Source organism: Podarcis bocagei (assembly GCF_964188305.1).
Source record: "Podarcis bocagei genome assembly, chromosome: 2".
NCBI lineage: Eukaryota > Metazoa > Chordata > Lepidosauria > Squamata > Lacertidae > Podarcis > Podarcis bocagei.
In genome coordinates this window covers 51697625-51722014 of record NC_138126.1, presented here as the reverse complement: position 1 = coordinate 51722014, position 24390 = coordinate 51697625, and the positions used below count along the sequence as shown (strand labels likewise).

Sequence of the window (24390 nt, the reverse complement as noted above, 5' to 3'; positions counted from 1 at the left end):
CTCGGGGCTGCGGGGGAAGCCCGGGTTCCCCCACCAGCCCCAAAGAGCAAAGAAGCCAAGACAGCGCACGGGATCCATAGCCGCGCAACCTCTCCAGCCAGGAGCTAAACCTCTCCAGCGCGGCTAAAGAAGACAAGGCAGTGAGTGCGATCCATCCCACTCACTGCCCTGGCTTCCTCTTTAGCCTTGCGAAGCCTCCCCCCCCCCCCCCCTGGAGAGGCGCGCAAGTCTAAAGAGGAAGCCAGAGCAGCGAACGGGATGGATCGCGTTCCCTGCCCTGGCTCCCTCTTTAGCCTTGCGAAGCCTCCTCCCCCCTCCCCCCCCCCCGCTGGAGAGGCGCGCAAGTCTAAAGAGGAAGCCAGGGCAGCGAACGGGATGGATCGCGTTCCCTGCCCTGGCTTCCTCTTTAGCCTTGCGAAGCCTCCTCCTCCCCACCCCCCAGGCGCGCAAGGCTAAAGAGGAAGCCAAGGCAGCGAACGGGATGGATCGCGCTCGCTGCCCTGGCTTCCTCTTTAGCCTTGCGAAGCCTCCCCCCCCCCCCCGGAGAGGCGCGCAAGTCTAAAGAGGAAGCCAGAGCAGCGAACGGGATGGATCGCGCTCGCTGCCCTGGCTTCCTCTTTAGCCTTGCGAAGCCTCCCCCCCCCCCCGGCCAGAGACGCGGCAGCCCGTGGGACGAGGTGGGCAGCCTGCGGGGTCGCGCCGGTGGGGGACCTCCGGAGGCGGCCTCTCTGCTCACCACCTCCTTCGTGCTGAAAGGCGGCGCGGCACACAACCAGGCGATGGTGCACTGGACGGGCGAGAACGGCGGCTACGCGGGCCACATGAGGAGGTCTGGCGGGCCGGATTCGGCCCGCGGGCCTTGTGTTTGACACCCGTGATCTAGATGCTATACTCCTATTGATGCATTAATTAAGGCATGTGCTGGTTGCTCTTTCCATGCGTGCATTTGTGTGCCTTTTAAAAATAAAACAAAAGATGCTGTCCACAATTTGTGTGCATGCAGGTTTCCCAAACCTGCGGTGGGCAGGGAAGCGCTAAGCGAAGGAAGGTGATTTCTGTCTCAGTGTTTCCCAGCCACACTAGTGGGCCATAGTTGGTGGGATGGATTTGAACTGTGTGCAGTTGTCACCTCCCTTCGCTTAGTGCTTCCCTGCCCACCACAGGTTTGGGAAACCTGAGGTCTAGTTGTGGACCTGCACAAAAATTGTGGACAGCATCTTTTTTCTTTTTTAAAAAAATTGAAATATAAAGTTTCCAGTATAAAAATTTTGCACAAAAGTGTAGCTAAAATTGTGTGTATGTTGCATTCAAGTCAGGAAACCTGAGGTGTTGGTAAAGGTAAAAAGGTAAAGGTACCCCTGCCCGTACGGGCCAGTCGTGTCCGACTCTAGGGTTGTGCGCCCATCTCACTCAAGAGGCTGGGGGCCAGGGCTGTCCGGAGACACTTCCGGGTCACGTGGCCAGCGTGACGAAGCTGCTCTGGTGAGCCAGCACCAGCGCAGCACACAGAAACGCCGTTTACCTTCCCGCTATAAAGTGGTACCTATTTATCTACTTGCTCTTAGGGGTGCTTTCAAACTGCTAGGTGGGCAGGAGCTGGGACCAAAAGACGGGAGCTTACCCCGCCGTGGGGATTCGAACCGCCGACCATGCGATCGGCAAGTCCTAGGCGCTGAGGTTTTACCCACAGCGCCACCCGCGTCCCTGAGGTGTTGATGGGTGCCTGCAAATATAAATATTTTTTAAAAAAACACAAGCTTTCCAATATTCCAGATTTGCACAGTTAAATTAATTAATAGATAAATTGTGTGTCCTCCAGGCCTAAGATCTGGAGTCATTCACATGACAGACTGCCATTTCTTTCATTTCCTTTTTGCTTTCCTATCTCCTGTACCTGATAGGGTAAGTTTTTTGTTTGTTTTTTGTTTATTAATGCAGCTGATTTGTGTAAGAGCTGTTCTGTGCAAAATAGCTGTTATTGAAAACAAAACTACCAAGAACATGTAATCAGCAACCACCGGTAGAAAAAGACAGCTTGGGGTGCGGCAATACATGGCACCCAGCAAAATGTCACCATACATGTAAAAATGCTCATCCTCTCAATGTGCTTCAGTATGTCCACAGTTGGTTGACATGCAATGTTATATATAGGTATATTTCCCCTTATTGGGTTATCCATCGATTAGGAAAACCTGAATTTAGAGGTGGGGGGAGTTCAGGCTGCTACTTGGGTGACATTGTGGAAGATGATGTCATTGTGGAAACCGCTAACTAAATGAATAAATGAAAAAGAGACACAAGCCGTCTCAAATCCACATTAAACTTCCGTGTGAATGAGCGCTAAGACTTGGAAGACCCTGGTCCTGATTTCCATTCTGCTTGAAGTTCCCTGAGCGACTCTTCCTTAGCCTGACCCTACCTCACAAGATTGCTGTGAAGATAAACTGGAGTGGGGCATGACACCTGGAGAAAAAGCAGGATATAAATGTAATAAAGCTATACTTCATCTGACTGTGGAAGGCTTATTTTTAATGATAGTTGTCATTGATTGCAGAACATTGTTATTATTATTAATTTTTCAGCTTGTACTGCAAGAATGAGCATCTGACTATAAATTACCAAAAAACAAAAGTTATGATATTCAGCAAATCTAAGAAAACTTACAATTGGTTGCTCGATGGAAATACACTGGAGCAAGTATTCTCATTCTCTATGTGGTCTTTAAATGGACAGGAAAATGATCTGCACAGGTTCAATCAAGTACCCTATTAGCGGAGAACTTTAAATAGACTACCGTGATTCCACCATACAAAAGGGGGCAACTTGGTGCAGCCCACTTTAGAACTTTATAAGACCAGGGTGTTGCCAAAGTTGTTATATGGAACACCACTGTGGGCCATGACCAATTTAGACTCACTAGAGAGGGTGCAATTATTTTTTTGCACAGACTGCCAGTCCCTACCTCTACAAAAATAGCACAGCTCCATGCACAACTGGGTGTAATGCCCATTAAAGCCAAGGTCTAGCTCTGCTTTTTTGGTTAAAAACTATTTTTAAGCATGTATCAGAATCCTTCATGACATTTTTGGAAGACATGACCCCAAACTCATGGAAACGTGAAATGCAGTCTGCTGCCATGAGGTTGGGACTCTCTGCCTCCTTTCTTGTGGCGCAGAGTTTTGAGAGAGCTAAAGAATTAATACTCCAAAGGCTTAAAGACACTGAGATGCAATCACAAACTGCTGAGATCAAGATCTGCCAATCAAACAAATTGTATGCTTTTTTTACTCCATTGTATCCATCCCTGCCAAGATATCTGGTAGATTTGCCAAATGTTAAAATGAGAGTAGTAGCCTTTACTCAGGCAAGACTAAATGCCCTTGCGTTAGTAGATTGGACAGGCCGACATAAAGGAGTTCCTAAGAAGGATAGAGTTTGCTCGTGCAACTCTCTGTCTATAGAAGACATAACTCATGTACTCCTCCAATGCCCTTTTATAATGATCTTAGAAACAATTACATCCATCCATTGTTAAGATCGCAGAAGGGAAGAGCATCTCTTGCAAAGACCTGTTTTTTGCTGTCTGATGTGGAGAGGTATATATCCTATTGAACATCCAAATTTATTGCAAAGGCTTTACAAATTTGTGTAATACAACTTAAAGGGGGAATGAGAAAATATTTATCCTGTAAAGGTCAGGGAATACAAATGTCAGCTACTATTCATAGCTATATTCTTATTATTATTTTCATGTGTGCAATGGCTATTCACTAGACACAATAAATTGAACTGAACTTAATTATTATGGAATGTAATAGATGTACCCTATTTCAAATTTAAATTGTGATCTTGTGCAGGGTAGGGCTGCTATACATCTGGGTTTTCCTGGACACATCCGGGAATCGCTCAGAAAATGGCATCTGGGTGGATTTTTGCTGAATCGGTGGAATGTCTGGGGAAACCGGATTTTAACTTTTGGGAATATGGCAACCCTAGTACAGGGGTTCTCATACTATAGCCTGTGGCGCACCAGTGGTCTACAAACCATTGCATGTCTGTGAAGAACACTTCCAATTTGAATTCTATAGTATTCTACGGAATTCAAATTGTACTACAATAAAATACAAAAGAAGAAGTCAAGATAGGGTTGCCATATGTCATTCTGTAGTCAGAGGCAAAGCTCAATTTTACTGTCTGGATTTTCACTGTTTGAAATCTGCCAGCCCGAAAGAAGCAATAAAAATACAATAAAAATAATACTATCTAGCTCATGGGTAGGCAAACTAAGGCCTGGGGGCCAGATCTGGCCCAATCACCTCCTAAATCCGGCCAGGAATCAGTGTGTTTTTACATGAGTAGACTGTGCCCTTTTACAGTAGTACCTTGGGTTACATATGCTTCAGGTTACAAACGCTTCAGGTTATAGACTCCGCTAACCCAGAAATAGTACCTTGGGTTAAGAACTTTACCTCAGGATGAGAACAGAAATCGTGCTTCGGTGGCGTGGCAGCAGCAGGAGGCCCCATTAGCTAAAGTGGTGCTTCAAGTTAAGAACAGTTTCAGGTTAAGAACAGACCTCTGGAACGAATTAAGTACTTAACCCGAGGTACCACTGTATTAAAAATGCATCTCTGGGTTATTTGTGGGGCTTGCCTGGTGTTTTTACAAGAGTAGAATGTGTGCTTTTATTTAAAATGCATCTCTGGGTTATTTGTGGGGCATAGGAATTCATTCATTTTTTCCCCTTCAAAATATAGTCTGGGCCCCCCACAAGGTCTGAAGGACAGTGGACTGGCCCGCTGCTGCAAAAGTTTGCTGACCCCTGATCTAGGTCATTACATTACAATTGCTACAAGGCAGTAAAAATTAAGTGGTCCACCAAGAGGCTAAGGAATTGATTTGAGAACCACTGATTTAGTGACTATTTTTGTCTACACCTATTAACATGTTTCTGCCCTGTTATGTACTGAGTTGAATCGGATCCAAACTGAAGCAGTCTGATTGGTCCTAGAACAATAGGATCCAAATGGCAGCAGTCTGATTAGTCCCAGAACAATAGGATTCAGAATGCAGCAGTCTGATTGGTCCTAGAACAATGCAGCAGTATGATTGGTTGGCAGGAACCACCCAATCCTGCTCCAGATAGAAGTGAATCCACAACCTGATTGGCTTACAGTAGAATTCCGGAATTAGCCAATCATGTGCAGCCCATTGTGTAAATAATGTATATAAAGCAGATACTGTGAGGGGACTTTCATTCATTCCTCCTCACCACTATGAGCTGAATAAAGAGCATGAAATCACTTTGCGACTCTGAGTATATTTCACTGGCGACGAAGGTGGGATCCCGCTGAGCTGACTGCCACACACAGCACCGCAGCACCGCCACCTGCCGCACCGCTGCCTCGCACCGTGTATCCAGGCTTCAGCTCCGGGACACAAGGAACTCAGAATGGCAGCCAACAGCAGCTTCTCGCCATTCAACCCAGCATCTGGAGACTGGGAAGCGTACGTGTCAGGGCTGCCTCAGGTCTCAGCTCACAAAAGACCAACGCCAAGTTCTTCTTATATACAAGGATGTTTATTGCAGTTCATAGTAAGTTCCACAACCGAGGCGTGCAGCCCCCACGTCTGTTAACCTTAGACGGTAGAAGTCCCCTCTGAATCCGTCCCTCCCCTACACCAGTTTAAGAGGCTTACGCTGCTCCACCTCTTTCTCTCTTTCCTTTTCCGCAGGGTCCTTCTGCCCGCTGGGGTTCCGCTTCTTCGGGATTCTCCTGACGCCGAATCCTCAGACTGCTCTCCCCCCCCTCCTGCGTGCTTTGGGCCCTGGCTCCTCCCCCGGGCTTCCTGTACTTCCGCGCGCCTCTACATTTGAACTTGGCGCGCGCGCCCAACCTCTAACCTTCCTTTTGACAGTTATGCTACTCCCCTCACTGCCCTCCTCCCCTTCCGGGAGAATGGCTTCCTCTGAGCCCTCCTCCTTCGCTGCTGCCGGAGCTGTTTCCCCTGACACACTGGAACCTCCCCTCCCCTCGCTGCGCTCTGGTGGGGAAGCCGGCCCTGATTCCCAGCTGCCGCTTTGGGGTCCCCTGCTGGCCCCCCACTCCTGACACTCTCCCCCTGGGGCTCCCCTTGCCCTGACCACTGGCGCCCCCTTCTGGGAATCCTCTGATTCGCTGGAGAGACTCATGGAATCCCTTGCGTCATCGTCATCTTCTTCCTCGCTGTCCTGGGATTCCTCCCCATCGCTCTCCATCTCCTGCCTTCCCTGTGCCTCTGTCCCTGTACCCCTGACAGTACGCCTCCCGTTTCACCTTCCTCCTAGAAGCCAAAGGGGTCACCGACGAAGAAGACGCCAAGAAGAGGGCGATATTCTTCAGCGTCTGCGGAGAGGAGACGTTTGAAATCGCCCGGGCTCTCCTTGCGCCTGAAGACGTCGCTACTGTTCCATACAAAACAATAATGGAACAGCTGAAGGGGCACTTTTCGCCGCAGCCCTCAGTGGTGGCTCATCGAAATGCCTTCTACGCAAAGCAACAAGCCCCTGGGGAAACCATAACTGGGTTTGTGACCTCTCTCCACCAAGCCGCCCGGTTCTGCAACTTCTCAGAGCTGGAGAACATGCTTCGTGACCGCCTCGTCGGTGGCCTGAAGGATGAGAAGCTGCAACGACGCCTCTACGCTAAGAAGGACCTAACGTTCCAGGTCACTCTGGAGGAGGCCCTGGCAACGGAAGCTGCCGAGAGGTCGACGCAAGAGGCACGGCCGAGCCTGCCATCCCAACCGAGGGTCCACCACGAAGACCTCACCGACGACTCAGGATCTGACAGGGAGGAGGTGCACCGAGTACAGCAGCGCACTCAAGCAGCGCACAGACCACAGCTGCCTCGACGAGAAGGAGGAAACTGCGCAAGCTGCGGGGAGAGTCACGAGAGGAGGACCTGCCGTTTCCGCAACGCAGAGTGCAGGCAGTGCAGAAAATCGGGACACATCGCCCGGGTGTGTCGGGCTCGGCCCACCCAACACCAGGCATCAGATGACCAACCCAAGAGCCCCAGGTCCCGGGGCCCAACGCACCAAGGCAACTCGACGGAGCTCACCGACTGCCAGGTATACCAGTTGCCCCACCCCAACGTAGAGAAAATTTATGTAGAGGTACAGATAGAGGGGGCCCCATGCCGCATGGAGCTTGACACGGGTTCAATTCTATCCATAATCTCGGCAAGGACCTTAAGGAAACTGTGTCCTACTGGGGGTCCCAAACTCAGGCCGCCCCCATTCACCCTACGGGACTTCCAGAAACGTAAGGTCCCCACAATGGGGGTGGGGACCTTCAGGGTGCAATACCGAGGGCGGACGCGGCAACTGGACTTGCTTGTGGTCAAGGGCCCCTACATTAGCTTACTGGGATTGGCATGGTTTGGACCACTGGGGCTAGCTGTCACCGGGGTGAACCACACTAGCTTACAAGTGGACGTGGACGCCATATGCAAGGAATTTCCAGGGGTTTTCGACGGGAAATTGGGACAGTATACAGGCCCCCCCCCCATTGCGCTACAGCTTGACCCCGCAGTACGACCGGTCAGGCTCAAGGCCCGCCGGGTCCCGTTCGCCTTGAAACCCCGTATAGACGAGGAATTGGACCGACTCGTGGAGCAAGGAGTGCTGGAGCCGGTGCCTAATGCCCCCTGGGAAACCCCAGTCATCACACCCATCAAGCCTAATGGTTCGGTCCGCATCTGCGCAGACTACAAATGTACCATAAACAAGGCCCTCACGGCCCACGCATACCCAGTGCCAGTGGTCAGCCATGTCCTTGCCACCCTGGCTGGGTCGAAAATTTTTGGCAAGCTGGACTTGGCTCAAGCATATCAACAGCTGCCAGTAGATGAGGCCACAGCAGAGGCACAGACGATTGTGACGCACAGAGGAGCGTTCAGGGTAAAGCGGCTGCAATTCGGGGTCAGCGTGGCACCAGGCATATTCCAGAATCTAATGGACTCTTTCCTTAAAGGGATTCCTGGCGTCACCCCCTTCTTTGATGATGTGTTGATTGCCGGGCCCACACCAGAGGAGTTTGAGGACCGCCTCCGCATCGTTCTGCACCGTTTCCAGACGGCGGGTCTCAAGGTGAAGCAGGAAAAATGTCTACTAGGAGTGCCTCAGGTGGACTTTCTGGGATTTATGGTGGACGCAGAAGGGGTCCACCCGACTGGGGACAAGGTACGGGCCATTTGTGATGCCCCAGCGCCCAAGAGCAAGACTGAACTTCAGGCCTTCTTGGGACTATTGAACTTTTACCATTCCTTCCTTCCCCACAAGGCGGCGGTAGCGGAGCCCCTACACAGACTCCTGGACAAGCGGGCCCCTTGGGTGTGGGGCCAGCGCCAGGAGGCCGCATTCCAGGCAGTCACTCTGTCTTGGCACACTTCGACGAGAGGCTGCCGGTGGTGCTAGCATGCGACGCCTCACCCTATGGCATTGGCGCTGTCCTGGGGCACCAACTCCCGGATGGAAGAGAGGTACCGGTGGCGTACTTTTCCCAGACACTCAACGCAACCGAGCGGAACTACTCGCAAATCGACAAGGAGGGTCTGGCAATCGTGAAGGGAGTAAAAAAATTCCATGATTTCTTGTACGGGCGGCCCTTCACCGTGGTGACTGACCACAAGCCGTTGCTTGGCTTGTTTGCCCCCGAAAAGCAGACCCCCCCAAGTGCTGTCTCCTCGCGTCCTCAGGTGGTCAATTTTTCTTGCCAGCTACCAGTATGCACTGATTCACCGACCTGGGAAGGCGATGGGCCATGCGGACGCCCTCAGCAGGCTACCACTACCGGAAACAGGCCCTGACCCAGCACCTGCACAAGAGGTTATGAGCCTGGAGCTGCTTCCCGACCGCCCCATTCAGGCACAAGAAGTTGCACACCATTCCAAGAAAGATAGGGTCATCTCCCGGGTCCTGGACTGGGTGTGGAGGGGATGGCCCAGCAGCAGCCCCGGGCCAGAATTTGCCGGCTACACAACCCGCAAACATGAACTGTCAGCCCACAAGGGGTGCCTGTTATGGGGAAGCAGGGTCGTTGTTCCCCAGCCCCTCCGAAAAAGGGTCCTCACAGCCCTACACAAGACACACCCAGGGGTAGTGAGAATGAAGGCCCTTGCCAGGAGTTATGTGTGGTGGCCGGGGATCGATGGAGAGATAGAGGCCTGGGTCAAACACTGCCAGGCCTGCCAAGAATCCCGCCCAGATCCCCCAAGGGCCCCAGTCCAGTCCTGGGAGTCCGCCCGAGCACCATGGTCACGCCTGCATGTGGATTTCGCTGGCCCCTTTCAGGGGAAAACATTCTTCATAGTGGTGGACTCCTACACCAAATGGCTGGAAGTCGCACTGGTACCGTCCACTTCCACGTCCGCAGCCATCCGGGTACTACGCAGGCTGTTTGCAACCCACGGGCTCCCTGACACTCTCGTCTCAGACAACGGGACTGCATTTACGTCAGGAGAATTCCAAACCTTCACAGCACAGAACGCCATCCGCCACATCCGTTCAGCGCCGTTCCACCCTGCCACCAATGGCCAAGCAGAACGCATGGTGCGGACCACCAAGGACACCCTTCGCCGCATGACGCAAGGGGACTGGGAGTACCGCCTTGCCACATTCCTTCTAGCACAGCACAGCACCCCCAGCTCAACGACTGGCCGGAGCCCCGCTGAACTACTAATGGGTCGACGCCTTGCAATCAGATTAGACCGCCTTCACCCCGATAGAGCTCAGGATGAGGTAGTGGTGGGGGAAGGCAGGAACCCCCGGACCTTCGAGGCCCAGGACCCAGTGTACGCAAAGAATTTTGGGGCAGGCCCAGCATGGGTACCCGCCACAGTCACCAGGGTGACTGGCCCAGTGTCGTACGAGGTGCTAACGGATGGGGGGCAATGCTGGCGCCGCCACTGTGACCAGATACGGCGACGATTCCCGGGAGAAACCCAGGAGGAGGACAGGTCAGAGGAGTCCCAAGGGAACAGCGAGGCAGTGAGGCCCATAGAGCAGGAGGGGCCAGCAGGAGAGGCAGAATCAGTAAATACAGAGAGGACCCGCGAGGCCGAAAGGACACCGGAACCAGAACCACGACTGAGCGAGCCGGTTGCACCAGACCAAACAGCCCCATCACAGCCAGCATCCTTGGAACACGAGCCAGAACCTGGAGCCCGGACCAGGGAACACCCCAGGCCGCAACGCACACGTAGGCCGCCAGCGTACCTCGAGGACTATGAATGCGACCTCCCGGGCAGGACTGGAACTTAGAGGGGAGGGGTGTTATGTACTGAGTTGAATCGGATCCAAACTGAAGCAGTCTGATTGGTCCTAGAACAATAGGATCCAAATGGCAGCAGTCTGATTAGTCCTAGAACAATAGGATTCAGAATGCAGCAGTCTGATTGGTCCTAGAACAATGCAGCAGTATGATTGGTTGGCAGGAACCACCCAATCCTGCTCCAGATAGAAGTGAATCCACAACCTGATTGGCTTACAGTAGAATTCCGGAATTAGCCAATCATGTGCAGCCCATTGTGTAAATAATGTATATAAAGCAGATACTGTGAGGGGACTTTCATTCATTCCTCCTCACCACTATGAGCTGAATAAAGAGCATGAAATCACTTTGCGACTCTGAGTATATTTCATGCCCAATGTTAGGCAATCAAATCATGATAGAAGGGCATTCCTATTCAGTGTAATATGGGTATTTTCATCTGGATGTAAACACAACTATAGTTATAAGGACAAGCAATTACATAAGTGTAAGGAGGGGTGGGTGACTTTGCATACATATACATGCAACAATAGGTGCAAACATATACCTATGCACATGTAGTGGTTACAAAATACATCTATAGAAATACCTGAAAACATATTTACAACTGAAAGTGTAAAAAAACATATTTAGTTGCCTATATTGCAGCTAGAACAGAATTCTAGTTTTCATAGCATTTCAAGAGCATTACAACCTGAAGGTTGGCTTTATTTATTTTTCACTCTATAGGACGCACCAGACCACAAGACGCACCTAGTTTTTGGACGAGGAAAACAAGAAAAAAAATATTCTGAATCTCAGAAGCCAGAACAGCAAGAGAGATCGCTACGAAGTGAAAGCAGCAATCCCCCTTGCTGTTCTGGCTTCTGGGATAGCTGCGCAGCCTCCATAAGACGCACACACATTTCCCCTTACTTTTTAGGAGGGAAAAAGTGAGTCTTATAGAGCAAAAAATACGGTACTTACCTATCCCTACATTTCAATACCACTAAGAAAACAGCAACCCCAAATCAGTGTGGTATACATAAAGTCAATATAAAATCAAAAGTTAAAATATAAGAAAATAAAACTGGGTCACAAGGTAAGCTTGTGTAAAAAAAAAAAAAGGAGGATTGTTTTGGTGCCTAATGATAGCTATTGCAGTGGTTGCAATAAATGTATATGGCACAAAGTTTGGGGACCCAGGAAAGGGCCTTTTCATATATGTGGGGGGTCCTTGTACATAGAGCTGCCTCCCGTTTCTTATTTATTTATTTGTTAAATTTAAATACAACCCATAAATAGTGGGGGGGGTATTTAAAACAGTGGAGAAAAGCTAAAGAAACAAAGGTATAGTACGGTTAGCAATTACAATTTTTAACTTACTGCATTCTGTATAAGTGAGTTCCGTTTCTTTATTGTGTTAAGTGGCTAGTTAACAAAAATCTTTTTCATCAGGTGATGAAACAGAAGGAGATGAAGAGAGACCTGCCTGAAGAAGGAAAGCCCTGACTGCTGATGCTTCTGTTAGTAGGGGATTTTTAAAGCGATTTGTTGTGCACTTTAACAATTGTATTATTTTATGTATTAAGTATTTTTAAAATCTATTTGCCCTGTGGCTTGTAAATAAATAAGTGAATACATAACTACATAAATAAATGCATATGTAAATAAATAAGTTTTATTTGTTGCATTGGACTGTAACCCTCATTCCTTATCCATTTGGGATTTGCCTCTGCATTAGCTTTGGTGAAGCAAAAACCATGTGTGGTCTGTTTATTTTCAGGTCCTTTTGACTTGCTTATATGCAACCTGCTCATCTTGTTCCTCAGGTATTTCTTATGATGATACTTTTCAGCTAGTTGCTTGTTTTAGGAATAATTTGAATTATATTGTAGGTACGGTAGTTAAATATCAAAGGGCTTTTACTCTGGACAGATTTAATGTGTTTGCCTTCTGATGGTTGATGACCTCCTTGTTCTCAAAGCCACCGATAAAAAATGTGGTCACTACCAATGGGATTTTATGTACCAGCAAGTATTTTATTGTAACATTGAGCTAACCTTCCTGGTAGTTTGGCTGGTAAAGGGATATCATTTTCTGACATGCTCCAGCGTAAAAATTATAAAATAAAAGAGCATGTTCCATGGGTTTCACACCCTGGTCATTATGAGCACAAACCCCACCATATCTGCCCCAAAATCAATCCAGAAGTCAAACACATTAAATCTTTTGGAGTGCTCCTTAGTTCATTGTTTATACATATATCTGAGCTGATGGCATTTGTATTATACCTCATTTTGTACTTAAAATTATGTTGCATTGTATGGTTTTATTTTTTGTCTTATTTCTGGTCTGTTGACCATAGTAAATTGATGGGGATGATAGAAAAAAACATATTTTAAGCTGGTTTATAAAACTAGACGCAAAGGATGCCTGCCCAGTATACAAGGGCAACGGATTCCACAATATAGGTGTTATTGCGCTGAGTGCCCTGTTCTCTGTGGCCACCAGACAGATGTTCTAAACTCATGCAGCCTTTCTCAACCTGTGGGTCCCCAGATGTTTTGGGACTACAACTCCCATCACCCTTAGCTAGCAAGGCCAGAGCTCAGGGATGATGGGAGTTGTAGTCCAACAACACCTGGGGATCCACAGGTTGAGAACCACTAAAGGAAAGTCAGCAATCCTTCTCCAGCAGATCTCAAGTAATGGGCCAAAATATATGGAGAAAGGAGGCCCTTTGGGTAGGCTGGTCCCAACTTGCTTAGGAATGTATAAACTAACGCTAACGTATTAAGTGTGTGCTGGTTTTTCAGCAATGATGCCACCATGCTATCAGTAACCAGCTTTGGTTAATAGCTGGGCTGCTGACTTTTGCACCAGCTGCAGCTTCCAGACCAGCTTCCAGGGTAGCCCTACACAGATTGCTTTGTGATAATGTGATTGAGTGTTACCAATGCCTGAACCACTTTGGCTCAGCTACCTCCGTCCAGGAATGGCTGCAGCTGTTGCACCAGCCATAGCTAGTAAAAAGGTGCTCTGTTAGGATTGCCATACACCTGGAATTTCCCGGACAAATCTAGAATAGTGCATTCAGCAACAGATGTCCGGACGTATGGCAGCCCATGTCGGCAGTGCCATTTTTGCCAAATTTCCATTAAAAATAGCTCAGAAATGGCATTTCTTGTGATTTTGCCACACAAAAAACCCTCAACAACTTTGGGCAAAACTAAAAAAAGTTCAACAAGTTTTCTGTCCAGTTTTTCACTGTTTGAAATATGCCAACCTTAGTTCTACTCACTGATACCCAGGAGATCCAGCAAAACAGAAGACTACGTTTTGCTACCTAGAGCTCCCAACCAGGCCTGGTTTAAAGCAATTGGAAGCCCTGGGCTAGGAGACCCTGGGAGCCCCAAACTTAATAGCATATGATCATGAGAAATGGAACCTCGTTCTCTTCTTTGCCTACTCAATGAAAGTAGAGCATTGCAGAAATTTTAGCATTGACAAAAAGATTGTTTATAAATTTATAGCCTTAAATAAGGTTACAAAAGTATGGAATTAATGAAGATATCCACACAGAACATTCATAGGGGAATCATAGCTATGTTATAACATTACACTATATAGAAAGTCAGAGCAATATCTTTTGACCTCTTTTGGATGCAAACTTATCAATTGTATCATTAAAATCAGTAAGTCACAGTTTTATCATTTTCTATGCGTGAAATGCTTAGATCACATGACCAATCCTAGCACATTGTTGACCGTAGAACATTCTTTATCCTTTTTAGTCTATAAAATTATCTTTTGCCATTACAGTTTGTAACCATTAAACAAAGGAGCAATCTGATAATTGTTTCCACATTTGGAACAGCTGTCCAAATTTTTTCCTGGAATATTATTTGATACATATCTAGCTAGGTGGCTGAAATTTGCTTTTTCAGGGTGAGCTAGTTTGACGTACAGGTGGAAGTGCAAGAATTCATCAGCTAGACTAAGATTAATATCCTATGAATGCATCAACATCTCAGCGTCATTGTGAATATCTTCTCTGGTTGCTTGCAGGTTCACGAAAAATGAAAAATTGCCAGCTATACTCCTGTACACTGTTGCTCCTCTGTCTAGGTTGGCTTCAAGAGCATCCAAGACAGGGATAAATGAATTTTCCCTAAACTTGTCTCTTGCAGAAAGTTCGTCCAAAGTTTCGGGTGCTGTCTCAGCATTTTTTATTTTTTTATTCTTTGTATTCTTTTGACAGTTTTGTACCCTACATCCGGTAGAGTAAATTTGGCTTGCTGTTAAATTTCATCAAAATTAGCCTGAGTGTTTGATACAAACTGTAACAGTGAACTGTAAATATTTGCACATGTGCTCAAATGAAATTTGTGAAGTTCTGAGTGACTTGCTAACTTTATGAAATTATTCTAGCAAATGTGTCCAAAGATGAAGCATGAAAATGAATTCAAATTCTTCCATTTTCTAAAGAAAATTTTAGCCTATTGTCTATTATCACCTTTTTTAGTTTCATCACAGTAAATACAACCCAGGGCTTCAACAATGTAAGCATAACTTCCACTAATAGCTGAGGTAGCTTTGGCAAGAGCCTCCCATCTTATGTCTGGCAAATCTTTAGGGTCAAGAGGCAAGATTTTTTTAACACTGCCCATCTTTCTGTAGAAGCGCAGAAAAATAAAAATAAAGCTCATTTATTGTGGCAAAAAAAAATCACTGCATCCAGGCATGAAAGGACGAGTCAACTGTGGTTCATCCAACTAAAGTGGAATGTAGCCTGTGAAACCTTCTAGCATAACAAAAATTGATAGTCTTTAAGGGGACACAAAACTCTTTGTTGCTATTGCAAGTAATCTACATGAGATGTTATCAGAGCATGAATGACAGCAGGAAAAATCTCAATCAGTGACAAGAGGATGCAGCCTGCTGAACAAGTGTTTAACTAATTTTGATAACGACAGTCACAATGTCAGCAGCCTCAGCTGTTGTCCTCCTGCAGTCAAATGCTGGTGAATGGTCAGCGAATGAATGGCTTGAGAGACAGTGCCACCTAATCGCTCTTCGATTCCTCATGCCTCAGCCCCGCTTTTTTCATTTGTGGTGCTGGCTCTCCATGACGACCGTATTTGGTGATTCACTTGTTGATGTTAGTCATTCAATCAATACTGACTCATCACATTTTGGAAGGTGAATTAAGCTCAAAATTGCCCAAGACATTTTGCCGCCTGAGGCAAAGGACAAGATCACAGCACCACCTCACCTTCCATGTAGAGACTGGACCAGAAGTTGAATCCAGGCAACAGGATAATGTCCCCATGTGCACCTGAGTGCAGTAGGCTAGGTTAAGGGGTGCATGACAAGCCTGTGGCTTAGTGTGCTTTTAATATGAGTTTTAAACTGGTTATACTGTCTCTGTTATAAGGGAAAGTTGTTTTCTGTCTTTCAGTGATTAATATTGTCTTGTTTGTAAGCCATCCAGAGACTTTTTTTTAATAGGTGGTCACATAAATTTAATAAATGGCATGAATACACATTTTAGTGCTTGATGTTCTGTTCTTCTCTGCTTGCTCCACCTTCCATTGTGCATTCTGATGACATCCTGATCTTTTACATGTTTAATTGGGATGAAGTCCTATTTTGTTCACTGGGAATTTCCTCGAGTAAGTGAACATAGACTTGCATCTTTAATGGGTTATTTCATGGTTTGTGGCAAACCATAATTTGCCATTCTGCCCAAACTGGGAAACTGTGGTTTGCACTAGCCTTCCAGACCAGATTCACATTCATTATCTTAATAACTTTTATGGCCTTGTGTACTTCAGTATTACCATCTCTGGGTGAAAAGGCTTGAGAGACAACAGCTACTTAATTAGCAGGGTTAGAGCAAGATTTAAACCAGTTCATATATCACAGTCTTAATACTACAGTAGCTCCTCAAAGTACCTACTATTTAGGTCTTTCTAGAATATGTTTTACATGTCCTTTTTAGTATAATCCAGGTGATGTCATAAGTACTTAGTATATGTATTCCTAGGAAATTGGATTTGCCCTCTATTTAAATCAGAATTCTAGTATTCCACTCATTCATATAATATTGAGTAGATAAAATGCTAAAATATAATATAATAAATATAATACAGTGGTACCTCGGGTTACATACGCTTCAAGTTACATATGCTTCAGGTTACTGACTCTGCTAACCCAGAAATAGTACCTCAGATTAAGAACTTTGCTTCACGATGTGAACAGAAATCATGCTCCGGCAGTGCAGCAGCAGCAGAGGGAGGCCCCGTTGGTTAAGTGGTACTTCAGGTTAAGAACAGTTTCAGGTTAAGTACGGACCTCCAGAACGAATTAAGTACTTAACCTGAGGTACCACTGTATAATATAATATAATATAATATAATAATATAATATAATATAATATAATATAATAATATATAATAATATAATATAATATAATATAATATAATATAATATAATATAATAATAACAACTATTGTATTATATTCATATAATATTGAGTAGATAAAATGCTGCAGCCGGCCTAAAGAAAACCCAGAGACACCAATAAGGAAATACCTATCATAACCTTTTAAAATCTTCAAGCATGAAACAGGTAGAACCACTTCAGAGTGATCCCATAAAATATGAACTATGTCTCATGTCATCAACAACTCCTGATCAATGACAACAAATGCTGCTGGAAGATGGAACAGGATCAATAAGGTACAGTTGCCTCCATCAATTTCTGTGGGAAGATAATTGATAAAAGCAACAAATGCAATCTCAATACCATGCATACCTACGTTGTAAACTAGGCTGGCAAATGTCCAGAAGCTGAGAGCATCAAAGTGATCTTGAAGCTCTAGGGAGGAAGGCTAGAGGCAAATGGTAGAAATTAGATAGGGAATCAACATCACTGGAGTTTTGAGCAGGTGCTGAACAGAGCTGCTCAAGGCTACCAAGCCGTAGAGAGCAGCCACCACCAGCCCTGTAGTTCAAAACATCTGGAGGGCACCAAAACATCTTTAGTCCAAAGCATCGGAATAGGGGCGTACCAGAATGACCTCTGACAAAAAAATTATTCATTGGAATAAGGGAATGGGGGCAGGGAGAGTTGGCTGCAGTAGGAGAAGGGGATTGCTAGAATTCAAGAAGGCTACCTTGTGCAAGCAGGAGAGCCTTTCTGCAAGTCACCTTCAGATCCAGAAATGCTGGTATTTAGTGAGTTACTTTCTTTAAAGCAGAAGTGGGGGAACTGTTTTGACCTATAAAGCCTTAAACGGCTCAGGACTGCAATACCTCAAGGACCACCTCTTTCCATATGAACCTACCCAGTCCCTGAGATCACCTTCTGAGGCCCTTCTTCATGTGCCGCCTCCTCAAGAGGTCCAGAGGGTGACAACACGAGAACAGGCCTTCTCTGCAATGGCTCCCTCTCTATGGAATGCTCTCACCAGCGAAGTTCGCCTGGCGCCTTCATTATACACTTTTAGGTGTCAGACAAAAACATTCCTTTTTAACCAGGCCTTTGGTTGATCCGATTTACATCCTATGCTCTTTTAAAATGTGTTTTTTGGGGGGTGGGGTATTAAGTTGCTGGTTTTATTAGGTATTTTGTGGTTTTATATCTTGATTTTATTCTGCGAACTACCCTGAGACCCCCAGGTGGTATATAAATTCAAACAACAACAACCACCTGTGGTCCTCCAGATGTCACTGTTCTTCCCTGACTGTTATGTACTGAGTTGAATAGGATCCAAATTGCAGCAGTCCGATTGGTCCTAGAACAATAGGATTCAGAATGCAGCAGTCTGATTGGTCCTAGAATAATAGGATCCAGAATACAGCAGTTTGATTGGTCCACAGGAGCCACCCAATCCAACTCCAGGTGGAAGTGAATCCGCAACCTGACTGCCGTACAGGAGAATCCCGGAATTAGCCAATCTCGTTGGGCCCATTGTGTAAATAATGTATATAAAGCAGACATTTCGGGGGAACTTCCATTCCTCACTTCTATGAGCTGAATAAAGAGCATGAAATCCACACTTGACTCTGAGTATATTTCACTGACCATTGTCCATGCTGGACTCCAACAGCCTCTGCAGGGCCACAGGTTTTTTTGGGTTGCATCCATTGCTGGCAGACTCATAGAAGTTAACAGACAGGGGTGACTCAAGGCGTTTCAGCACCCAAGGCAAAACACCCTGCTGCTGCCCCCACAATGGGAGGGCAAACTTGGGAGAGGGGATCCAGAAAGGATCCTTCCCGCCCTGGCTGGGTGGTGCGATGGGGCTTTCCTTCTAACTTTATGCAAATATATGCAGCATTTTTTACACAAGCAGTTTATCTTAATGTAGTTCATTGCTGTGGGTTAAACCACAGAGCCTAGGGCTTGCCGATCAGAAGGTCGGCGGTTCGAATCCCCGCGGCGGGGTGAGCTCCCATTGCTCAGTCCCTGCTCCTGCCAACCTAGCAGTTCGAAAGCACGTCAAAGTGCAAGTAGATAAATAGGTACCACTCTGGCGGGAAGGTAAACGGCGTTTCTGTGCGCTGCTCTGGTTCGCCAGAAGTGGCTTAGTCATGCTGGCCACATGACCCGGAAGCTGTACGCCGGCTCCCTCGGCCAATAAAGCGAGATGAGCGCCGCAACCCCAGAGTCGGTCACTACTGGACCTAATGGTCAGTGGTGCCTTTACCTTTACCTTTATGCAGCATTTTTTACACAAGCAGTTTATCTTAATGTAGTTCTTTACTTGGTATTATTTTAATAAATGTTTTTCTAAGGTTTTTGTAATAGCTAAACAATAAAAAACAAATTCCAGCTAGGAAAGGGTCTGGAACAAAGAGGTGTCATTTAGTGACAAACTCTCATTCCGTGTTTCACACCATATTTACTTATTCCTCAGGAAAACCTCTACTTCTGGCCAGTTGATGGATTCTATATACTGAATCGCTTCTGTTACAAACCATCTAATGGGTCGATGTATTGTGTACAAGATGTGTGTGACCACTTGACATGTATCAGTAGTATTTTATAGTTATTAGAATCTAATTTCCTGTGATGCCAAACCTGGGTGGCCCAGTACCTAATAGTTTGAAAATGAAACAGAAATAAGATAGTGGTTTCTTCATACTCAGGAGAATTCCCCTGGTATGCAGAAGTATATTAGTTTTTAAATTAAAAAGAAAAATATTTTTAAATGTCCCATATGACCTGACCTGTGAGCTTCTGAGACCTGTGGAATGTCATGGACTGTGGGGGGTGGGGACATAGGAGAGTGGGATCGAGAGAGAATTGTTTGAACCGCTAACACCTTAGTATCTTAGGAGGTTTGAAAATTTCTGCCTCAAGAAGTAGGTTTTAGGTGGGGAAAAGGAAAACAACACTTCCTTTCCCATTTTCCAGGCTGTACCTTACAACCCTGCCAGCGAAAGGGGGAAACAGATCTTACAATATGAGCTAGCTGGACTGGGATTGAAACCCAGAATTCTTTGAAACCTTCAAAGAATTCTCCCAAATGTCAGCAGATATAAGTCTTCTGGAGAAGAACCAAGCAGGTCACTAGGGGTATATATTAACCTTCAAAGAGTAATTATCTAACTATGACATTTCTGTCATTTTAATATCACTTATATTGGGATTATATAGGGACACAGGTGGCATGGTGGTCTGAACCACTGAGCCTCTTGGACTTGCCAATCAGAAGGTTGACGGTTCGAATCCCCACGATTGGGTGAGCTCCCATTGCTCGGTCCCAACTCCTGCCAACCTAGCAGTTTGAAAGCACTTCAGTGCAAGCAGATAAATAGGTACCGCTGCGGTGAGAAGGTAAACGGCATTTCTGTGTGCTCTGGTTTCTGTCACGGTGTTCTGTTGCGCCAGAAGCAGTTTAGTCCTGTTGGCCACATGACCCAGAAAGCTGTCTGTGGACAAACGCCGGCTCCCTTGGCCTGAAAGTGAAATGAGTGCCACAAACCCATAGTCGCCTTTGACTGGACCTAACCATCCAGGGGTCCTTTACCTGTTCTACCTATTGGGATTATTTTAAATCAGTGCAAAATATCAGATCCAGGTGTCCTGTCCCAAACATGGTAGAAATTAACACTTGGAATCCGCATAATATTAATAATATTCCTCAGAATATTAATATTTAACACCAGAACTTCCTAGATAAGTGATGCCTGAACCTTCGTTCCCCATGGATCTCTTGAAAATTGCTGAGGGTCTTGGTGGACCTGCGGCTATGGCAGGAGCCTCTCCGCTGCCCCTTTCCTCTGCTCCCTGACCTGCTCTTTGGGGCTGGTGGTGGGCTTCCCCCCCCAAGCCCCAAAGAGCAGGTCGAAAGGAACCTGAAGCCTGCACACCGACCCCTCTCGCTCTCCAGGCTTCCAAGGTAGCCGCCTGAACGCACCTTAAACGGCACCTTGTTTTAGAGCGGGAAAACAAGAGGGGGAAAGTTCTCCCCCTCTCTGTGCAGTGCCTCCTGCCGCTTCACTGAAGGGGCGCTGGGGCAGAGAGGGGGAGAATTTTTTTTTCTTGTTCTCCCCCCTCTAAAACAAAGTGCGTCCTATTGTCCGGTGCGTCCTATGGTGCGAAAAATACGGTAATTCTTCTGCCTTTGGTAGCAATTGTAATGTGCTGTGCTAGATGTATGATTTTAATTGTATTTTTTACAGATCTGCTTAGGACCACCTGAATGAAGCCTGCTGGCCACAGTTTGGGAACCCCTGACCTAGGTTAACCCAGGACAAATGTAAATAAAAAGCCAAATGGTGCCAGCTGGTGGAATTGTTGACACAGTTGTGTAGGAGATAACATGGAAACACTTCTTAAAGAGAGTTTTCACACCAAATTCCTCTTTTTTGCAGAAGATGAGGCCTTTTTAAATTAACAAACTTGCTGCCTCAAAAGAAGCTATTGCTTCAGGGGCTTAATAAATATTTTAAGCATAACATTTTTTGTTGCAAATAATTTACAAGCACTATCCTAAAGCATGCATGTGCTATATATATATATAACAGTTTTCATTTTAAAAAATAACTCTTCTAAGGAACTGTTCATTGTAAAAGGGTATAAGCTAGTTTGATATCAGATGTTTCATGCATAATTTGTTTGATGACGTTGTAATTTAAAAAATAACAACCTTTATTTATCTGGAGAAGCCTTTAGTAAGTTTCATTTAGGGCTGTCAATCTGTTAAATAAATCTTAAGACAGATTAATCATATTATCAATTATTTGATTAAATTTGAACAAAATTGCATATGAGAAAAACAATTATTATAAATAAGAAAACATGCTTTAGTTTGTGATTAGTAAATATTTTAAATAAAATAAAATATTTTCAATCACCCTTTTCCAAAAGATTCTAGGGCAGTGTACAAATTTCAGGCATTTGCCAAAGAAGGCATCTTCGTAGTAGAACCAGTCATAGTAAATGCATTTAAGCAGGCATTTGCCAAAGAAGGCATCTTCGTAGTAGAACCAGTCTTATTTCTCTCCCATACAGGGAGGAAGGCCTCTCTTAGGAATGTGTTTGCAATGTGCATTTTAAAGAACCATTTATATTAAAAAATAAAATCTGCTTCCTAAGTAATGGTGATCCCCCCCTTCTGCACCTTTCCAAGCTCTACCTTTCTGAGGTGTGGAGACCAGAATGATGCACAGTAAGTATTCCAAGCATAGATTGTGCTGTGATGACATTGTGATATTGGCATTTTATTTTCAAACCCTTTCCTAACGATCCCCAATATGAATTTTGCCTTTTCCACAGCTATGGCACAGTGACCCAATATTTTAGTGAAGATACCACCACAGGTGGTATCAATGGTTAGTTATACCATTCTCATTCAGAATGTGAGTCAGAAAGCTTGCTTAACTGCTAGAAGTAAATTAAGCAGAGAATTTACAGCCCGGCTGCTCTGCATACAGAAAGTCCCATATTTAATCCCCATCATCTACCGCAGAGCTTTTCAAACTGTGTGCCGCAACACGTGTGTTGGCTGGAGTGTGTAAATGTGTCACGCAAACACCCCCCACATTCCTCACGGGGCTGGAAAGGGGTTAGTTTAACCTCCGGTTTGCTAGTAAAACTGAAGTACCGTGTCGCGAAATGATGCATGACTAAAAAGTGTGTCACCAACACAAAAAGTTTGGAAAGCGATGATCTACAGGTAGGACTGGCAGAAACCTCTGCTTGAAATCCTGCAGAGCCACTGCCAATCAGCTTAGACAATACTGAGCTAGATGGACCAATGGCCTAACTCAATATAACGCAGCTTCCTATGTTCCTCTGTAAATAGATTATGATCAATCTGAAGTCCTCTGTTCACTGGTAATGATTCAGCCGATAATATTCAAGTAAGAATCACCTCACAATGCAAATAAGTGAGGTGAAAATTTAACATGACACATGAAGAATTGGAAGTTTGCTGAGACCATTTTTTCACAACGATGGATGCAATCTTTTGTCATAATATCTCTCCATGTGATTTCTGGAATCAACATTAGCTTAGTCATGCTACTGTAGTAAATACAAACACTCCCAGTATAAAGGAACAAATGATTCCGAAATGTTAATGTTATTGCTCAGCCGGCATTAATAAGCCGGCCTCACCAGTTTGTCATTGGCCCTTTGAGAAGTATGATTTTCAAACTGTGATTCCAAGAAGAGTTTCACAAAGGAAAGCATAGACTCCATTAATTGGCTGTGTCTGGGAATGACACTCATTCTCTCCAACAATCACTTGCAATTACATGAACTATACTTACAAAAGCCGGGCTGCTCTGGTTCACTTATTGTTTTATATGCAACTTCTTTTTATCGGATAAATTTTACCTTGCTATTAATTATGGTGCACATGCCGACTGCTAAATAGACTAAGAGAAGGATTGTGTATATAAAAGAAATGTTTTTTCACTCTTTCATAAATAAACCCTTTGGGAACCGCTGCTAAGTGGCAACTATAAAGATGAAGAGACCTATGACACCTTACAGACTAATTTATTGCAACTCTTTTTTTTTTTTAAATATTTTTATTGGGTTTTCACATTTTATATAAACACAAACAACACACCAAAACAAACATAAGAAACAACAAACATGAATAGTTCCCGAAAATCTTATTTTCTAACCCTAGTCCTTGACTTCCCCCCCACCCCCTCCCCTGCATCCCTATTCCCAAACTTATGTCAGCAAGTTGGCATTTCTTCCATCTTAATATTAGTCCTTTTATAAAAAACAAAAATAAATTTTCCCTAAGTTGGACCCCAATTCTCTTCCCTCGATTTCTCATTTTTTCTTACATAATTTTCTTAATACTAAACCCCCTGGTCTTGAGTGTTGTTTAAATTTAATACTTCCCTCCCTCCCCTCCCCGCTTTGCGTCCTTTCCCAAGACATGTCCAAATTAACAGTTTTTAGCCTGGATTCCGGATATCCGAGGCTCTCAATTCTCTTTTAGTCCCTCTCCGCCGGTTTTGTTGGTAGTCCTTTTTGTCTATCATCGAGTCTCGAAAGATTTCCTTAACAATCAATCCAGTCAGTCCATAGTCTCTTCCCATATTTAAAGGCAACTGCTGAGGAATTTCCACAAGGCCTAAGTCTTGCTGATAGTCAAAATCAAAGTCTATGTGGAGGCCCCAATTGTACTTCTTTATTTCGAGCTCCTGAATTCCATAAAGTCCCAGGGCCTCCACTTTCATCTTCTGTATCTTTCGTAGGCTTAGAGTGGATTTAATCCAATAGTCTCCTTGCTTGTGTTCTCCAGATGCCGGCTTCTGGTTAGTACTTTCCCAGATAACTTGTTCTCTTTCTTGTTTTGTCTTCTCCTCTTCTTTGTTTATTGTTTCAAATTCAGCTGTGGGTTCTTTCTCACTCAGGCCCTCATTACTTTCAGCAGAACTACTTGTTTCCAAATCCAAGGTCGTCAATTGTTTACTCATAGCTGTAGTCTGCTCCTGTAGGGTTCCCACCAGTGAGAACATTCTTTCGATTTCTCTCAGTATCTTTCCACCCACAGCCATTGTAATTCCACAGAATTCCCCCTAGAGGAAATCTGGTTACTGAGTAA

General features: G+C 45.3%; 1 long non-coding RNA gene across 2 annotated transcripts; it reads left to right on the top strand.

The window, feature by feature from the left end:
- The first annotated feature begins 889 nt into the window (after positions 1–889).
- On the top strand, positions 890–15838 carry LOC308577246. 2 transcript variants are annotated; one of them, XR_014003539.1, is made up of 4 exons: positions 890–1326; positions 1710–1902; positions 11753–11820; positions 12081–15838. It is a non-coding gene; the product is annotated as an uncharacterized lncRNA (long non-coding RNA). The 2 variants fall into 2 exon arrangements; XR_014003540.1 differs by having other exon boundaries at positions 11753–12126; positions 14366–15838.
- The last annotated feature ends 8552 nt before the right edge of the window (positions 15839–24390 follow it).